The sequence below is a fragment of the Diorhabda carinulata genome, chromosome X (genome assembly GCF_026250575.1).
Source record: "Diorhabda carinulata isolate Delta chromosome X, icDioCari1.1, whole genome shotgun sequence".
Classification (NCBI taxonomy): domain Eukaryota; kingdom Metazoa; phylum Arthropoda; class Insecta; order Coleoptera; family Chrysomelidae; genus Diorhabda; species Diorhabda carinulata.
This window is the reverse complement of record NC_079472.1, coordinates 34,300,436-34,319,307: the sequence shown is the minus strand read 5'-3', so window position 1 is coordinate 34,319,307 and position 18,872 is coordinate 34,300,436. Positions and strand designations below refer to the sequence as shown.

At 32.9% G+C, this 18,872-nt stretch overlaps 1 protein-coding gene and 1 long non-coding RNA gene across 4 annotated transcripts in view; one reads left to right on the top strand and one right to left on the bottom strand.

The window, feature by feature from the left end:
• The window catches only part of LOC130901270 (uncharacterized), a 107,719-nt gene extending 92,872 nt beyond the window's left edge, over nucleotides 1-14,847 (bottom strand). For both annotated transcript variants that reach the window (XR_009060260.1, XR_009060261.1), the window contains exons 1-3: nucleotides 14,699-14,847; nucleotides 13,932-14,087; nucleotides 8,284-8,463 (exon numbers count right to left, since the gene is read on the bottom strand). This is a non-coding gene — a long non-coding RNA (uncharacterized LOC130901270). The remainder of the gene's footprint in view (nucleotides 1-8,283; nucleotides 8,464-13,931; nucleotides 14,088-14,698) is intronic.
• Nucleotides 1-18,872, top strand: part of LOC130901269 (lachesin-like) — a 389,818-nt gene that overhangs the window by 106,823 nt on the left and 264,123 nt on the right. The gene's annotated exons all lie outside the window — the stretch shown is intronic.

Here is an 18,872-nt window from a genome sequence, read left to right as displayed (position 1 = left end):
AAAGAAGCTTCCAACAATCTTTCTGAAATCCTAGTTCAGCTTGATATTGATTTCAAGACTCACTTCAAAAACCCTATCCGAAAATACACAAAATTTACTCACGGTTATGTGAGGTCGGGTAGTGGTCCTGTCTGTCAAAGTTGACACTTTGCTGTGACTGTCACGCAAATCCCCACTGACTGTAGACAATACTCTACCACATGTGAAATTTGAAACCGAACCTCAAGGGGACACTCAACTGCTCGATAGAAATCAACAAAGTCTTGGATACCCTTAAATCTACCAACTCTTTCACAAATATGTATTTGGAATAATAAAAATTATTTTGAATGACCTTTCTACCAAACCATTGAAAACAAGAAGCTCCTTTCACCTTTTCTCACAGCTACAAAATCTCGAAGATTATAGGTCACATTCCACTTAAAAAGGAATTAGGACCGGTAGGTAATGAGATAAGGGAATCCCAAAAATTGCCACTATCGACTAATGTTGTACTTAAAATCAGATAGAATGAGTCTCATATTGAAAAACCAACTTAAACTGAGAAATATAAACAAAAATATTAGAGTTAGTATGTACAAAATCTAGAAAAAATTTAAAACTAAACATAAATTTACACAACCAAATTTGCAAACAATATACTAAATTTACAAAAATATGCATTTTCCATATCATCCGAGCTCTATTTATTAAGTAAAATTGATTTTAGCTCCTACTATTGTTCATTTTCGTTATTTGAAGTTCTGCATGTTAATTTTCGTATAATATTGCCTTTATATAGAAACCAAATGACTACTGGGCTTCTGAACTCACGCAATGTAACAAATTATATGATGATAATAAAAAAATTCTACAAAATTCAAATTTTCCTCCATAGAATTATTTATGAGCCCTTACATAGTTGGAGGAATTTCGAACAACAACTTTACTCGTAATGTCTTAGTCAATTCAGAGTTATGAAGTCCAACAGGTGTTGTATTTACTTTTGGATGTTCTTCCAGTGAAAGTTTTGTGTTCATTTTAAACCTAAAACTTAAACCAGATCCATGAATAACTTTATTTAAAAATTTAGTACCTGTTCAACATAAAAACTTTTTTTATATTTTTATAATGTTTCTCACCAATATTACAGTTCATTATAAAATCATTTGTTTTAGAGATATAATTCCATAGAATAGGCTTTATAGTAAGAATCTGAAAATGACTGAAAGTCATCGATTATTATCAAAAAGAAATCGATATAAATCATCACTGACCAATGTAATTACCAGATTATTGTGCTGTAACCTCAAATTATTATATTGGAAAAGGGATCGATGAAAATCTTTCAAACAGCAATGAATAATTTCTTAGTTTTTAGCGCAAGGTTGTTAATATTAGAGCTAGTTAACTCTAAAACTCCACACATCAATGTAGGTTTGCAAGAAATTTTTTTATCATCGACAAAAGTACCAGAAGGAAGAGCAGTCTTAAAAATGATTTGGTACTACATAATCTCTGCAATCCAATATTTCAAGAGGTAGAAATACATATGGATGTGAAGGCAACCATCCACTAGGGGCGCCAAAACACATGCTCCAAGGGAAAATTGCAAAAAAAACAAAAAGTTGAGAAATCTTATAGTGTTGGGAATAAATACACACGAAATTTCATTATCTAGTTACTGCCAATTCCTCTGTTACGAAAACATGTCAGGCGGTAGTTTCTTGATTTTCACTTTTCAGACATGAGTAATGCTTGGGGCGCTATAAAAAATGCATGGTGATGATGATGGGGCAAACATCTCTATGTTTGCCCCATGCGAATGCGAGAGTCCTTTTTGTACCTTGTGCGGCTCATACTTTGAACTTCAGTAAATGACGCTTCTAAGGTGACAGATGCTATAATAATTTTTTTAAATCTCACAAGAGTTATATTATATTATAGTATTTTTTTCTCATCCACAAAAAGGTGGAAAGTTATGAGAAAAAATATCCCCGAGTTAGTTTAAAGCCTCTGAGTGAGACAAAATGGTACAGCAGAGTTTATGTAATAATGTCCCTAAAACTTTATTCAATTAAGGTTCGCGAAAGTTTTCTAGAAGTAGCTGATAATAATTACTTTCACATTGATGCAAGACATAAATCGAGTTCCTTTTCAACGCCTGTAAAAAATTTTCCATATTTATGTGAAATTATTGTTTCATATGAATATTGTCAGCAAACAAATATATAGTGCTACAATTAATATCAAAGTATACCAAGCTAACGTAAAGAATTCAGTTGATCACTTCCAGCAATAGACCTGAGTAATCATTTTAATTAATTCTTGTACAAGCGAAAGAAGTAGCATTGTCTCTCGAAATTAAAGGCACTCCAGCTATGCCAACGGTGATGAGGGAATTTTAACCACAGGTTTCAGTTTTTTTTTTTCAAATTATAGATCAAAATTTAAGCTTCGATTCGACTTATTAGATAAGGATGATAATACTTTCGAATTTGTGAGAACTATTCCAAATTAAGTGACAACGATCTTTTAAAATATTGTTCTATTCTTGAAGCACGACTGACAGATTAAGATAATAGTGATATGGATTCCAATGATTTGTTTAATGGAATTAAAGCGTTAAAATTGTAATTATCACTTGATGATACTGAACCCTTAAGTAATATATTTATGTATTTGGTGAAAAAAAAAACATCTCCACTTTTCCAAACGTAAGCATTTCACTAAGATTTCTTCCGACATTACCTGTATTTGTAGATTCTAGCTAACGAATCTTTTTTAAAGTTAAAAATCATTAAAACTTATTTAAGATCGACAATGCTCCAAGAAAGATTGCCTGGGCTAACAATATTAGCAATTACACAAGAAATTTTTAATTGAATAAATCTATAATTAATGAACTTGCAATATCAAAGTCTGCTACTATAATAGCTATTTTTTATTTTTCCATTGTACCTATTTTGATTTTATAACGAAGTATCTGCGTATTTTCTAAAATTACAAAGTATTAGTGGTGAGTAGTACTTATTTATATGTAGAGATTAGAATATTACCGTTATTTGTTCTTAAGAGAATGTGATCTTTATATAAGTGTATTTTCTAGTATTTATAAACAACGTGTCTGTACCCCATTAGTTGAGTAAATGCTTTAAAATGAGTGTGAACAAAAATTTATTCCAATATATTTTGCTTCATTTCATATTTTAGTCGACGAATAAATATGACTTCTTAATTTCAGTTATTTACTTTACTTCTACCCCCTAACTACCTTATAAATTAATTGAAAAAACATTATCCAAAATGCTTTAAGGGGCGACAAAATTCTTATTTGCACACAGGCGCCAGTAGCCGTCACGGGGGCCATGAATATCAGTGCTGGACAGACTGTGGTAGTTGAAAAAAAGGGTAAATTGGAATGATATGGAGGTCAGATTTTTTGGCATTAGTGGTCAATTTTGTATTGTGTTTTTTTATATTGAATATAATTGTGAAATTTTCGGTTGGGTGTGAATATGTACAAGCCACATTAGGGGTGTGGAAAATTTGTAAATCCTTTTTTTAGAATCAACGATACAAAATTAGAGTAATCTTTTCCTATGTTTGATTCTCTTAAATGTAAGACTTCATTTAATACAAATTATTGCCGACTTCATTAAAGTTTTTAAGTTAACGTGGGGTGAACTGGTCAATTGTATAATAAATAATGTCATTGTTGATATTACTGTCCTTCTTAGTATATATACATATTCCGCACGAATAGATGATTCTCCTGTTGAGATACATCTCTCAGTCATAGATAGATCAAATTTTATACTTCGACTGATGTCTAATAATCTAGAAAGCCTTGATAAAGATCAAATGAAAGATCGAAACGTTGGCATCTCAAGAAATACTTGAAAATTGAACATAATAATCATAATCTAATAGATTCAACTAAATACCCAAATAATTTAATCATAGTTCTATATATTTAGTTCGATTGGATGAAATATGCTTACAGCTTGAAAATTTTTTCTTTTCTTGACCTGTTTTGAAAGTAGAAGGCACATTTAAAAAAACAATTAATAATATCAAATTTACTTGTTGGTGAGTGTATTGTGCTTTGTTTTTAAGTTCATTATTCAAACTCCAATTAAATTGTAAGTAACCCAAATCCTCACTCGCATAATATATTTACCGTGGTAAACAGTCCCGGGGTATAAGATTAGATATATTTCAACATTACATCACAACTCCTTGCTCCCTAAATACATTAAGGAAAATAATTATGCAATGAATTTCCCTAGCCTAGGAACGTATACGCATAGTTACACTAATCAACAAATCATCAGATATCGGACATCACAGCTAGATATTCGTGCGTTTTCTTTGCAAGTAACAATCAATAGACCATTATAAAAGAAGATTTCAATCAATAATAATATGAAAAATGAGAAATGTTTGTAATAATAAACTCTCAATCATTGGAGCTTCAATTAGCTTCCAATTATTATACTAAAAATCTAGGGTGAATAGTGCGATCGAAGGATAGAGACCTTCAATAGGTTTTAAACATAATAATATAATTCAGAATCGAAATTTGAAGTAATCTCACTCAAAAACGAAACTGGGACGATGGGTTTCTTGAGTTCCAGCCCAGTTTGATATACAAAGAGATCAAAGACACGACTGAAAATAAGATGTAGCGACGGCCCGAGAATGGAAGCGACTATAAAGTTTCCGTCCTTAGCCACAATTTTCAAAGCAGAGATATATGCAGTTCTGATGCCCAGAGAAGCAGAAGGTTTAACGGAAAATGATATGACAAGTGAACTGCGAAACTACTCTCAGCCACTCGAAGATTTGATCATATCTTTCTAATAAACAGAAGAGATATAGACCACTGGCATGCGCACACCAAAACTCTATTCAGAGCGCAATCCAAAGTATTGGTGACGAGTCTCATCTAAATTAAATAAAATTATCTGTTCATTTTGGAAAAACTTGCTTTTACAGTTTATTACCTAGCCCATTAACAACAATTTAGTCACTTTTTTTCAAGTGTGTGCTTCATTTCTTACATCGGAGGATAGTTTTTCTCTGAGCATCCACGTTATACTGGAATTTTTGTAAAAACATCAGGAAAATCTCTGTATTTCTAATATTTTTTCTCTATTTTTTACTGTAGTTTTATTGAGAGAGCTGTACATAAGTTACAGCCTTGTGAGAAGTGCTAAAGTGCTAGGCTAAGTCCGGCAACAATGCAGCAACAGAGTGGTTTCCACTATCTCAACCCATCTGTTCGCGATTCGATACGTCGCTAAGTCTTCGTTTGGCAGTGTTGATCACCGCTTCCGTTAAGTATCACATTCGAGATGGTTTTTCCACGCAAGGAAGTTACCACTCTTAGAAATCCATCGGCACCGGACTGTGGTTTATTATGAAGTCTACATGTTCGTTCGTGCGTTAAAAATTGTTCAGGTCTATTTCTGATGGTCATATGGAAGTTCGGACGCTGAAGTCCACAAGCTTCGGATGCAATTTTCGAGTAGATTAAGCTGCTCAAAGAGCGGAAAGTCACAGTCCTAGAACTTTTTGAATGCATTCAGGAAGCTTTCCATTGCATAATTGAACGTTGGGTTTCTGCAAAGTTAGTGCTCGTTGGGTCCCCTGGATGCTGACTGACACCTTGACTGTGCTCGCACGTTTCTTAACAATGTGGGAGGGTTGGCAATAAGAAGAAATAAAACAACAATCTCGTTATCTCATCAACTTGAAACAGCAATAAACTCATACAAATATTGTAAAATATTGACCAAACTCCATAAGAACGGCTGAAAGAGGGAATATCGCTTTTCCACGACAACGGTCGAGCTCTCGTCACTCGTTAAACACAGAAGGTTGTGAAGAAATATTGGAAGGAATTTATTACCCATCCATCCATCTAAAGGAATATTCAAATGGCAATCGTTTCAAGAGCAGCGATGAGGTACAAGCACACGCTTCCTCAACGCATTAGTGGAAGACTTCTTCCTCTTAGAAATACAAAACATGGAGTATTGTCTCCTAAAGCGTATCGAAATGGTGAAAATTAGGAAACAGTGTGAGGTTTGGGAACATAAATAAATCAATTAACATCATCATCTAGCTCATCTCGATAAATAATTATAGGGTCACATGATGGAAAATTTTTTGTGTATTATATTTAATAACAACCAATAAAATTGATAGGATACCATTTGAGGAAACATTATTGCGTGTTAAGTTATATTTGTTAGTATCCGTTTTCATTTGCGCGTATTTACCGCATTTCTCTCAGAATCAACTCCCAGTTGAAACAAATCTCAGTTACACTGAACGTGCTACTGTTACACCTGATTTAGTGTAAACCAATCGAGTTGGCGTATTCGGTGACCCACGTCGATTGTAACATTTCAACTATGTGAAACAAATGAGCCGCGATGCAGGCAGTTTTGTTTCCAACAGTAACATATTTACATCAAAGCTGATACTATGTTTCCATGACGATCACCAATCGATAACCCTTTAGAATAGCCCATGGGGTATAGAGAAGTGTTTACGAGTAATCATTCATTTGCATAATTCGATGGGCACTTGAAGAGAAAGAGAAAATCGATGTAAAACTTTTTAGTGTGCAGACATTGACATGATTCAGCAAATTTTCAAGTTGAAAATAACGATTTTATGGAATGGAAACGTTCAAATGTAAATTGTGATAGATATGTTCATATTTAGTAACCTTGATAACAGAATTTGTATTTCGACAATATTGTTAATTATATTTATGCAAATTCAACTAAGCTTACTTGAAATTAATACCTAGAAGGGCTGGAATTAAACACATCATACCAAAACTATTCAACTTAAAACAACATGGACTTATTTGGATACCATACTTTGACATCTCTATGCCTCAACAAATAATACAAATATGTGAATAAAACTTGGTTTGAAGTGATCTCCATTTTAGGAAGGGGGTGTTGATGGTATTTGTACTCCAGTAGTTTATTTCTTGGTTTTTTCTTTCTCTTCAAAGACTAGCATTTGTTACTAATACCGTGGTATTGTATCATTTCTCAACGTTTCTATTTGTTTGGTTTTACTCAATATTTTCCCTTTCTCTACAATTTTCTCTAAACTTTCTATTTTCTAAAGTTTCACTTCCATGTTCACAAGCAAATTTCAAATGATATTTCTGGGAATAACTTATTGATAATTCAGTAATCGTGGAGATATGTCAACAACATCGACGGTGTTCTGATAAAAGATCTAAGGCGTCAAAATTACCTGAATCAAGATAATTATGTTAAATTAAAGCTGACAGTATTCCTTGTTGATACCATAAAAAAATTAACTGCCAAGAGTCGTGTGTGTTGGCTTGTCAGTCGTGATCGCTGACAAGCCAACACACACATTCTGGCCACGTGGTTAGTGTGGAGGCTTGCCTAGTATTATAAGTAAGCGTAAGCTAAAAAAACGTTGAAATGTTGCGTTTTATCACGTAATTTTAATAATTTTTACTATAAATTACCAGAACAAGATTGATCGAAAATAAAAATATAGGTAAATGAATACATTTACCTATTTATGCTTTCGTCGACATAATAATTTTGTTTCTCTATCAAATCAAACATTTCTGCAGATAGTTCAATGAATATTGGCAATACTATTCAATTTACGGTAACAAAACGATATTCATAAGATTATATAAGCACAAAAAATTAACCTAACCAAAAAACTGGAAAAAGTACAGTCTTTTAAAAACGCAACGGCTTTAGACGCGCCCGAATAAGTGGCTTCTATGACACTCGCGAAAATCTGATCCAATTTCTCTTGCACTGTGAAATTTGCACGCTTGCTAACTATGGAAAAAAGTAGTTTCACAATAATCCGGTAAGGAAGGGTTCTGCATTTTCATTTAGTAGTGAAGCATCAATTTTCCTGTTACATTCTTACTGCTTAGCCTTGTTGCCTACATTAAATATATTTAGTTCTTCTTCATACACAACTTGGATCTTTTCAAATCTTGATACTGATTTTAAATGTAGGCAACAAAACATTGTTATATATTGAAGTGTTCTTGGAGACAGTATGTGCTGGATAGATTTATACTAACAGAAAATAGATATAACTCTTTTTTTAGAATCTAGATATATATTAAAATCTTATTGAGCAGGTTCACTTATCAATATTATAGTGGTTTTGGTGTTGATCAGTTTGAGAATTCTAATTTCATCTACACAGTTTGCCTTGGTACTAACAATAATCTTGAATGAAATATTTATGTATATCACTTACCATTGACCAACTAAATTTGCTGCTCAGAAACAATAGCTCTAAATCATCAGTTGTCTGCTGATAAGTGTGTTCTCTGTGAAAACAAGCGGCCAACAATGGGTACACAAAATGGTAATCTACTCCAATAAATTACGAAAAACCCTCAACAAATCACAACTGCTCATGCCAGGTTATTCAGGTCTGAAAAATACGTGCTAATTAAGATAAACCGGTTAAATTGCTCTCAAAATATAATCCAATTAATATAGTCCAGTGATGGTTGAAAATAAAATTGACTAGCAGGTGTAGATTTTGGATTATTTCGGGGATATTGGATAATAATAACATTTGTGGTTATTTCAAGTGATTAATGTCTCAATGTCACTTATGAACGTGTATTAATTTGAGCCCGGTTAATTCAATAATTGATGATCATAAAATTGTGAAAGTACTAATTTCTTCATATAATTTTCATAGGAGGTGATTTGACTCGATTTGTAATGAGATCCAAATAGACATGCAATTGGTAGCAATTCGAATGGAGCAAGATCAAGGTTAAAACCATGGAACACGATGGGCTGCTATGCTTCTAATATCAAGGTTTTTAAACAAAGTGAATATTGGATACTGACATTATTTGTGAAACACCTTCCGTATTTCGTTTATATCTATTTTCTAGTTTCTATTGTAAATCTAGCTCAATTCTATTTGCTTAAAGTGCTTAATATTAATGGAATCATTGATTATTTCAATTGAAACATAAAACGAAGTAGGTCAATTTCTGTTAAACATTGTTGTACTTGAACTATAAATAATCAATTCGAAACTAATTAGAATAACGAATTTCAAACTTGAAGTACATTTTACTTTCGACATGAAACTATATACTCAATTAACTATTAATAGAATTCAATTGTATTATATAAATTCATTGCGGTAACGTTATTATATCAATATCTAGAAGGTTACATCATGTACGCACGAAACTGCTAATATTTAATTTAACATATACTTATGTTTCATGAATCTGCTGGAGAATTTCATGTATAAGCACCATTCGTTCTATTCCTGCATTGAATTTAATTGATTCGCATACCTATAGTGATTTATGTGAATGCTTTGATTTAATCTTTAACTAAGTTTGGCGTGAAATACAAGCCGCATTCGATTATTTAATGCTTCGGACCAAGCGAACTAGTTAATTACACATAAGATAGAATTAGTTCGTATTCCTGAAATCACACATTCTATGGCGCAAAAAATGTATGAAATTGGGTGTCAAAAATGTGGCGCAAACATGTATCGGAAACCAGTTTTCCTAAATACCATACTATTGTGTTGATTTAGAAAAAATGTGCACACGATGGCCCGTCAATAGCTTCTAGATAGTGGGGAATCAGAAGTTCACAAATACCAATACTCAAAAAATAAATAGCATCATCTAAATGACGGCCCTCTCGAAGACGGCACTTTTTTAAACGTGAACGCAGATTTGTGAAAACTGTTGTCAATAAATCTGTCTAAATTTTCTTGACGGATATTTTCCTTTAACTGAGTGATTTCTTTCAGATGATTCCTGTAGACTTTGTATTTGAGGTGTCTCCACAAAAAAATCAAGAGGCGTCAAGTCAGGGCTACGTGGGGACCACCTCTTTTGGAAATTAGTCTAGTAGAAACATCTGTCTCACAGCGGCCATAGAGTCATTTGATGTGTGACAAGTCGCTTCGTCTTGTTGGAATCAAGCTCTCTTATTCGCTATTCTTGATCTCGCAAGTCTGAAGTCAAATATCCCTTTCACATCGCTGTTGGTGTTAACGGTGATTGGCCAATAATACCTTTGCTTGAGATTGCTGCAAATACCGTTACTTTCTGGCTATGCAGTGGTTTTCAATGTTTCATTTTTGCATTTTTTTCTTTCCACTAACGACAATTTTGTCAGTTTACGAACCAATTTAAATTAAAATGAGCCTCATCTGAAAATAGAATGTTGTCAAAAGCGGAAAATCGACTAAGCATTTCTTCAGCAAATGCCAACCTTGCTCCAGAGTCGGTATCTTCTAATTCCTGTGTTAACTGGAGCTTATGATGATGCAGTTTAAGATCCAACTTCAAAATTCGCTGTAAACTTCGTCGCGACAAGTTTAGAGCCGCCGATCGCTTCCGTAGACACATTTTCTCGTACTGACTCCTTCATCCTATCAATATTGTCTGTGGTTCTAGACGTTCTTGGCCGAACTTTTGCTGGTAGTTTAAACGTGGATTTCTTGATGTGTACACAACGAGTTTACAATATAGTTAGTTGTAACTCAACTCATCAAACACTTAACTTGGTAAATAACATAAACTTGTGTGTCAAGTCAAGTCAAAATATGTTTATGTTTATAAATATTATGGACTTTAGGTCTCTTCTGTTTCAAAATTAGTTTTTTCAATTATTTTTTAAAGATAAATAAAAATTGACGTTTCGACATATTTTCATGAAGACTTAAAATAAGTAGAAACGTCAATTTTTATCTATCTTTTAAAAATTATTGGAAAAACTAATTTTGAAACAAAAAAAATCTAAAATCAAGACGCGTAACCATTTAGTGCACACTCTGCTTATATGAAGATTAACATAATATTTATAATGAAAATAAATTACTCCACTGGGCCAGCATAGCAACCATCTATTACTAAATTTACCACTAGGATTCTTGTCAGCGGAATTTGAATAGTTTTGCCAATGAAAGTCATGTCCAAATAGGTACAAAACGTTGGGATAAGTCAAAATGAGGTCTGGAACACGTACAAAAACTGGCTCACCAGTCTCTCAGAAATGTTTGATGCCTTCAAAAGTAATGGTACTTGTTACAAAATTCAATCCAACATATACAACAATCACAAGAACCAGTTACCAGATAAACTGCATGGAAACTTGTTATAATCTCCAGGACAGAGTGAAGAATAGCAAGAAAGAAAAAGTGTGAAAAACAGCCACATGGCTAGTTCATGCGCTCTAAAAATTACTATTTAAACCACGATTAATAAAAACAACATTTCTGGAGAAATTTCTAGAATAATAACAAAGATATTTCTCCAATACTTTTATTAGCCAAGACATACAGTGTATGTATGTTACGCTCAAAGACCGAAAACGGACAGTGGACGTTTAAAACAGCCACAATGCGTCTTGCATCTGCCAGAACGCGTTGTGGCTGTTCTGATATAGCCAGAATCCAAATTAAATTATTTTAGATTTCGGAGAAGTCAGTTCATGTAATTTAATGCTGCTTATTAATAATCACTTGGTAACAAAGTAGTATAACACTCATTATATGAATAAATGTTTAATGACAACGTATTCATATATGTTTTTTATCCTTATAGTTGATACAACTAACCTAAACTAACATAACCTAAGCTATCTTAATTGCGTCAAACATGAAGTTCAAGCAATTCAAAATGCCACAACAATTCCCCATGCAAAAAAGTTAAGACAACTGTCATTGTAATTGTAATTCATATTTACCATTGACCTTATGGATATAAAATATATATAAAAACGTTTTCATTAAACATTTATTCAAATGATGAGTGTGGATCTATTTTATTACCAAATGATTATTGATAAGCAGTATTATATTACGTGAGCTGACGTCTTCTAAATATAATATAACTTCATTCGGGGGTTCTGGCTATATTAGAACAGCAACAACGCGTTCTGTCAAACGCAAGGCGTTCAGAACGCGTTGTGTCAAACGCAAGGCGTTCAGAACACGTTGTGTCAAACGCAAGGCGTTCAGAACGCGTTGTGTCAAACGCAAGGCGTTCAGAACATGTTGTGTCAAACGCAAGGCGTTCAGAACGCGTTGTGGCTGTTTCTTCTGATACGCGAATGAAACGTGCAAATAATGGAGAGTCATAAAGGTACTGAAACTATTTACCAATTGTTGATTCTTACAATTGGTAAAGTATTGGTAATCCTCACAAAAATAGAAAACACGAAACAATTCGATCTCGGGTGAGAGGAGGGCACATAGCTGGCGATATATCGTAACCAAGGCACTAAAGTCAAGAAGAATTATTACAAACCGTAGCTATTACAGGGTGTGTAAAAAATAAAAAAAAAATGTGTATATTGGGAATATGAAATTATGATTATTGATACATATTATATATAAGAAAATATATCGTTGTTTAATTTGATATTATTGAACAATTAAAGAATACATACATTGTAACGTGATTATAAATTTGATTGCTGAAAAATCAACGTTACAATTCCAACAGAACAAAACTTTTTGTGTATCAAGATATCAAGATATGAGATATCAAAGGCAATTTGTATGTATAGACAGTACCGAGCTCCAATGTCCATTAATTACTCTTTTCAATTCAATTTCTCTTCCGAGATTAACAGTTATGGCACTACATTCTAACAGTAACTCGAGATCTAACATTTGATTGGGAAAAAAAACTTCCTGAGGATCGGTAATAACATCCCCTTCAATAGATGTTTCCCACAATTTATTGTTGCGTTGCGTTGCTACATAAAAACTACGCTTGCGTGAAATATTAGCTATTTAGACCGAAACCTCATCTTTCGAATGCAATGTCTGCCTTATCTGTTTACAAACCGGTGTAGCCGTTGCCATCTTTTATATAGGGTCTATTTTTTTTCATTTCCCACCCTTCCACGTCAAAAACGGATGAAAATATATAAAACTTCTTCCATCTGACCGTCGGTGTGGGCTAAGTATTTGTGCGATTGTTGAGTCTATAGGAATTGATAAAAAATAAAAATTTGAACACGCAACAATTTAGTATGATCAAATATGACTCTTACCCATGAGAAAAGAGAATGACGTGTGACGAATCAAATCTGCATTGAAAGAAACAAGATTTGAGTTTGTGGAAGATGTAAAAGCAAAAACGGCTCGTTCTGAAGGAACTGACGGACGCAGACTTCTGTCGAACAATGGAAAATTCTCATAGAGCGATGTATAGATGATAGAGGAGGGGTATGTATTAAAGGACATAATAAATAAATATACGTTATATCAAAATAAGCTATTCCATATTACCGGTCTAGTTATTTAATATTTAATTTTTGTGCTTCGAGATTTTGTATCTTTTCGTTATCTTTAGCAGTAGTTTCCAGTTGGATGATAGTGCTAGGGACGGTGCAAAGAGATCAAGAACTGTTTGATATATTTTCAAGTTTTTATTTTAGAACGAATTTTGATCTCACTTCCACCTTAAGGAGGTTTGGGATAACTTTTAAGAGATATGGTACAATGTTAAGAAGAAGTCAAAGCATTTGAAAAGCAAAAGCAACGATAGCTTATTATAAAGACAAATACAGTTCAATAAACTAATAAAAACGAAGGAAGCAAGTGGATTAAAAAGATAATTAAAAATTTCCAAAGATATTTTCTCAATAGAAAATAGTCTGATTTGAAATTTCAGTATACTCAATAATAATGTGAAAATATAGGCTTTAGAAATTTTTTTAGGTTTGATTATGTACTCAAATCTCCTTTAATAGTGTCCCAAACATATCAAAAAGATGTGCGTTTTAGTTCACATAGTTATTAAGCAGAAATTGCTCTTTCAATTTTTCGGAATAGAAAAAAAAATTGTGTGTGTCAGCTCCGACGCACGACTGGAGTTTACTCTTACTTACTTAAGTTCGATAGTCTAACCAGACGCAAAAAGAGTTCATTTAACTTAAAAAAGATTGGTTGATTGCCAGAATATTTTGGGCTTCCTTCATTAATTTTTTTTTAATCTGTAAGCTCGCTGTCTCTCGGCTGGAGTTTTTGTAGGTTTAGATTTTTTCCTAGTCAAAAAATATAAAAAAAATTAGAAAATGTTTAAATGCATAATCATAAAAATTTTAACCGACTATAAAAAAATTGATGAAAAAAGGTTTTTATGAACATTTTTTTTAAATTATTATAATTAATTTTCTATTTAAAATATAATATTATCTTAATAATTAACAAAAATGGTTATAAAAAGATAATTATGTCATTAAATCTTTTACATACAATAATAAATAGTAGATGAAAATTATTTAAATAAGCTAAAAAATAACTTTTCGAAAGAAAATTATATAAAAACATTACTATAATGAAAAAATATTGTCGATTTTTCTGATAATATTATCGAATTATTGACTACAGTTGCTAATATTTAAAAATTATTTATAAAATAAATCATAATAACGTGGAAGAATTTATAGGCATCGACAAAAAAATTAATTTTTGGTTAGGTTAGAAATTTTCTATTTTATGTGGATGCGCTTGATAATTCATATTGGGTTGATTATCTAATTTTATGTGTTGTTTTCAAATATATATTTATATGAATTACATCGATAATTATTAAAATATTTGATAAATACAAATTGCACATGCTCATACTTATAATACATGAATTATAACGTACCTTGCAACCACGTTTTGTTAGATGTTTCGGCAATATCATCTACACCTCTTTCTGCCATAGTTATTTGAAAATACTTTCAGTTCACTTTAGCGGAACACAATGATAATAAAGATTAACAATGACAGCAATATAAGTATGTTGACACTGACAAATTAGAAAGTTGCGCATCATAGGGTGCGCACCAAAAACGTAACGAGGTCATTCATCGATAGATTTTACTCTTCACATTTCTCTCATACCGGGCCCCTTATATATGCAAATCGATTCTTAAGGAGTAAACTCCAAAAATAGAAAAATAAAAAGGGAATAGTATCAAATACCTACACCCTCCTGTACATTCCAATCAATTTAAAATGTGAAGAAGTTCATCCAAATTTTTAATTAACTGTGAATTACGTATGCTGTTATCATTCAACAAAAAAAGATGTCGGTTTACCAGATGAGCTTAAGGTGTTGGCATTTTAGTTGATAAATCTCCCTACATAAGCAGTGAGTTTGTATTCCGAAGCAAATTATTTTGACGCGTGAATATTGCTTTATGTCACGACTGATCATTGCGCTTGGAGCAGCGGGATTATTGTGACATGATTAAGAGACTGACAACTACCATAACGAAATCTAATTAATGCCGGTACGCAGAAATTGCTATAATAAATTCAATAGATGCGACTCGCTAATTTCTCCACCAAAACGAGAAATTTCGCGCGAGTTGATTTTGAATGTTTTATATTAATCCTATTGTAGAGAAAACGTGGTAACTGAAACTAAATAAGAAGCATTCTTGAAGTGTCAAATGACATCCACCTATCTCGTGGGTTATGATTTTTTTTAATGTTATTATTAAACAATGCGCTCAAATTATGCAATATTACTATTATTACTTCGTTGTTTTAACACATCTTATATATTGGCGAAATTAACTTCTACAGTATTGAAGATTAGTGGTTTGATCGGTCTTTTTGGGAAACCTACTCATTCCTATCAAAATATTCACACTCAAGACAATGTTCAAATTGAGCGACAGAATGTTGCAGACGATCTTAATTCGACAATTGTGCATGTTAAGCCTAAGACTAGCCTAAATTATTTTAGTTGAATATCCGAATCGGGCAAAGAGATTGCCAACAACGACTAAGAATTGCTTTTCGTTCTCACACAATGAGCTACACACATTTAATTTTTCAATAAATGTGTCACATAAAACGCATTTCTATTCATATTTTTACGTCAACAAACAAAACTGTGGATCCTATGACTCCGAAATGTTGGTTTTACTACAGAGCTTTTTGAGGTTAATTGGGTTCATCCTAATATGTGGTTTGAACAAGTACGGATACTATCAACATGGTGCGTAATTTTTGGTTCCTGGAATATGTGATTTCAAGAAATGAGATTATCTTTGACCGCATCGTTCTCTACATTTAATTGCACCCGATTTTTTCATTATTATACAGCTGAAGAAAAATATTCGAAAGCAAATACTGACCATCAATCAGAAATATCACATAATTCGATGAAATGAAGAAAGAGAACAAAATAGTGGACATTTTTCTAATGTCATATTTCACACAAAACTTCCATAGTATTTATTTGATGAATAAGAAAACTGATCGAAATAAATGCTTATCATAGGAGTTTTTGAATTAGTAGATATTATATTCGGTATACTTTGTGTCCTACCGATATTTTGTTTCATATTCCACTCTCACATTAAAACCAAAATTAGACCAGTAAACTTTCACCCTTCTAAATTTCTGTAAACACGGGGGATTGGAAAGTAATGTCGTTTCTATACACACCGATATTTAATTGTTATTTGTCAGCTCATTGTGTACTTTGAAGTCGTGTCCAATAACTTTTCCACCCTCCTAAATTTATGCAAACAGGGGGGATCCAAAGAGGTAATGTTGTTTCTGAACATGCTGATATCCGATTGTTACTTTTCAGCATTTTGTACTTTGAAGTTTTTAAAAAAAACATTTCATAGTTATAACAACTAATTCATTTTTCGCTTCTTCTTGTAATTTTGTGTGACTAGAGCAAGTGTTCGGTTCCTCTAAAATCTGTCTGAACAGAGCAAAGCCAACTGATCAATCATATAAAACATATTGATAATTGGGGGTGAATAGTGGGATGTATAGGATAATTGAAAACTCAAAAAAGTAAAATCTTTATTGTAAATCGAGAAGTAGCAGACGATTTCCAGCAGAAAGGGCATTATTTTATTACAAGTCAACGCAAGACTAAATTGTGAAAGACTTAAAAATAGAAATCTATTGGATCGAATCACTCTCTGGTCCCCCTTTGTAGTTTCTGCTTCAGAATTTCAGCTGTTTCATATTTTTTACCATTTTTTTCATATTACTCCCAGAAGATGAGGATCTATCCAGTCAGGACTAAATTATCTCCTGTGAAAGCATTAAAATCCCATTATTCTCCATTATTAGATATTATTGCCTTGTCCCATCCTAAAAGCATCGTTTAAGAATCCCATATGGTTTGTTTTTAAAGTGAAAGCGAACCCAAATTCTGTTAAACTGAGAAATGTATAGCAAGAATCTTTTATGAATTGCGGCGTGACAGGTAACCAGTAATAAAAAAGCTTTCAAATTTGAAAGGATTTTGAATTTACTTTATTCACTTTTGATTTAATGAAACTAATTTACATTTTTCCACGTTCCAATGTTGATATTTTCCAAGCCAAATGGGTTTCCTTCATAATGTGTTTTTTTGCATAACGAACATATATTAAGCGTAATTTAATGAGCGATTGAAGTGCGAGATACCGGTTTCCAGAGTTAACGACAACTATTAAAAAAAAAAACAATAACAAATCTAGATCGCGCCTTTTGTTACGTGATCACATCTAAATGGTACTTTTTGTGATATACCGTCCAGGACGTTCGTCATATAAACGGGTGTGGACTACGTGAGCTGTTCGGCAATTAACTAGTAATCGCATAAAGCAGTTCCAACTGATAAATTGCCACTTTTAATGACCTGCGGACGGTATGCCACTAATCATAAAATAGTTGGGGAGCAAATCTAATGCTTTCATATATTTTTTCCAACAAAATATCTCTTCACTACTAAATTTAAGTAAGATATTGAGAACTTTTCTAAAACCAAAACTCAGAATGATTCAATTACACTGTCTAGCATTCGTTTCGACCGATCATGAACAGATTCAGTACTTTATAAGCTAGATATCCCAAGGTATTTTAGAAGTTATTGCAAAAGTCATAAAGTAAGATGTAAAGAATGATTTAATATTTAATTGATTGTCAACTGAATTGAATCATTGGCTACTAACGTGAAACCCACATACAATGTATTACGAAATGTCTGGATTTTGACTGCAGTGAATTTTTCAAGAACTTTTGCTTCAGTTTCATTGTTCTAAATCGTTTTCCATTGATCTTTAGATAGCCTCAAATTCGCTCCAACAGTTGGATCGGTGGGTGGTCAAGAACCGTTGCGCCTATAGGCATTCTGCTAGACCCGTCGTGTCCCTACTGAAATTTGATGAATTTGAGAATCTGAACTCTTCAACCTAACAGAGCAAACTGTGAGACTAACCATGTTTTTCAGCCTCGCACGTGTAAGAGCTGGGCACTTACCAATGACGTGATTTACAGTTTCTTCCCTCTTCATGAATCCGCGGAATTTCAAATTTTTTGTCTGTAACGACTATAAGTTGGAGATGGCATCTTAGATGATCGTATCACGTTGAAACCCCTTATCACAAGTCATATTTTGTGCCTAGTGGACTGAAGGCGTTGATTGGTAAAACAGCCAGAAGGCTCTTTTATATGTGATTTAGTTTGTCTCATCAAAATATTATCATCTATCTCCGGAGAGTTTGACTATCGAGCAGACTGCACTTCTGACTTTTTGACCTATTGGTGGTTTTGTTGATCCCATATTGGCGAGAGAATCAACCTAGTTGCCGAGTGACTGGGCACCCAAGGAGATAGTTCTCACTGTCAGCGATCACCAGTTCTTCGCTCTCCAGCCGTACCATTTTTGGCGCTTTGGTCTCTATCTCTCTGCTATCTGAGTAGATTGAGATTATTTTGTTTCTATTGTATCACAAGATCACATTCCGTCATAGCGAATAGTTTGATTTGAAAAAAGGTAAAGTACTCCCCGAGCTTATTTTTATATATCTTTA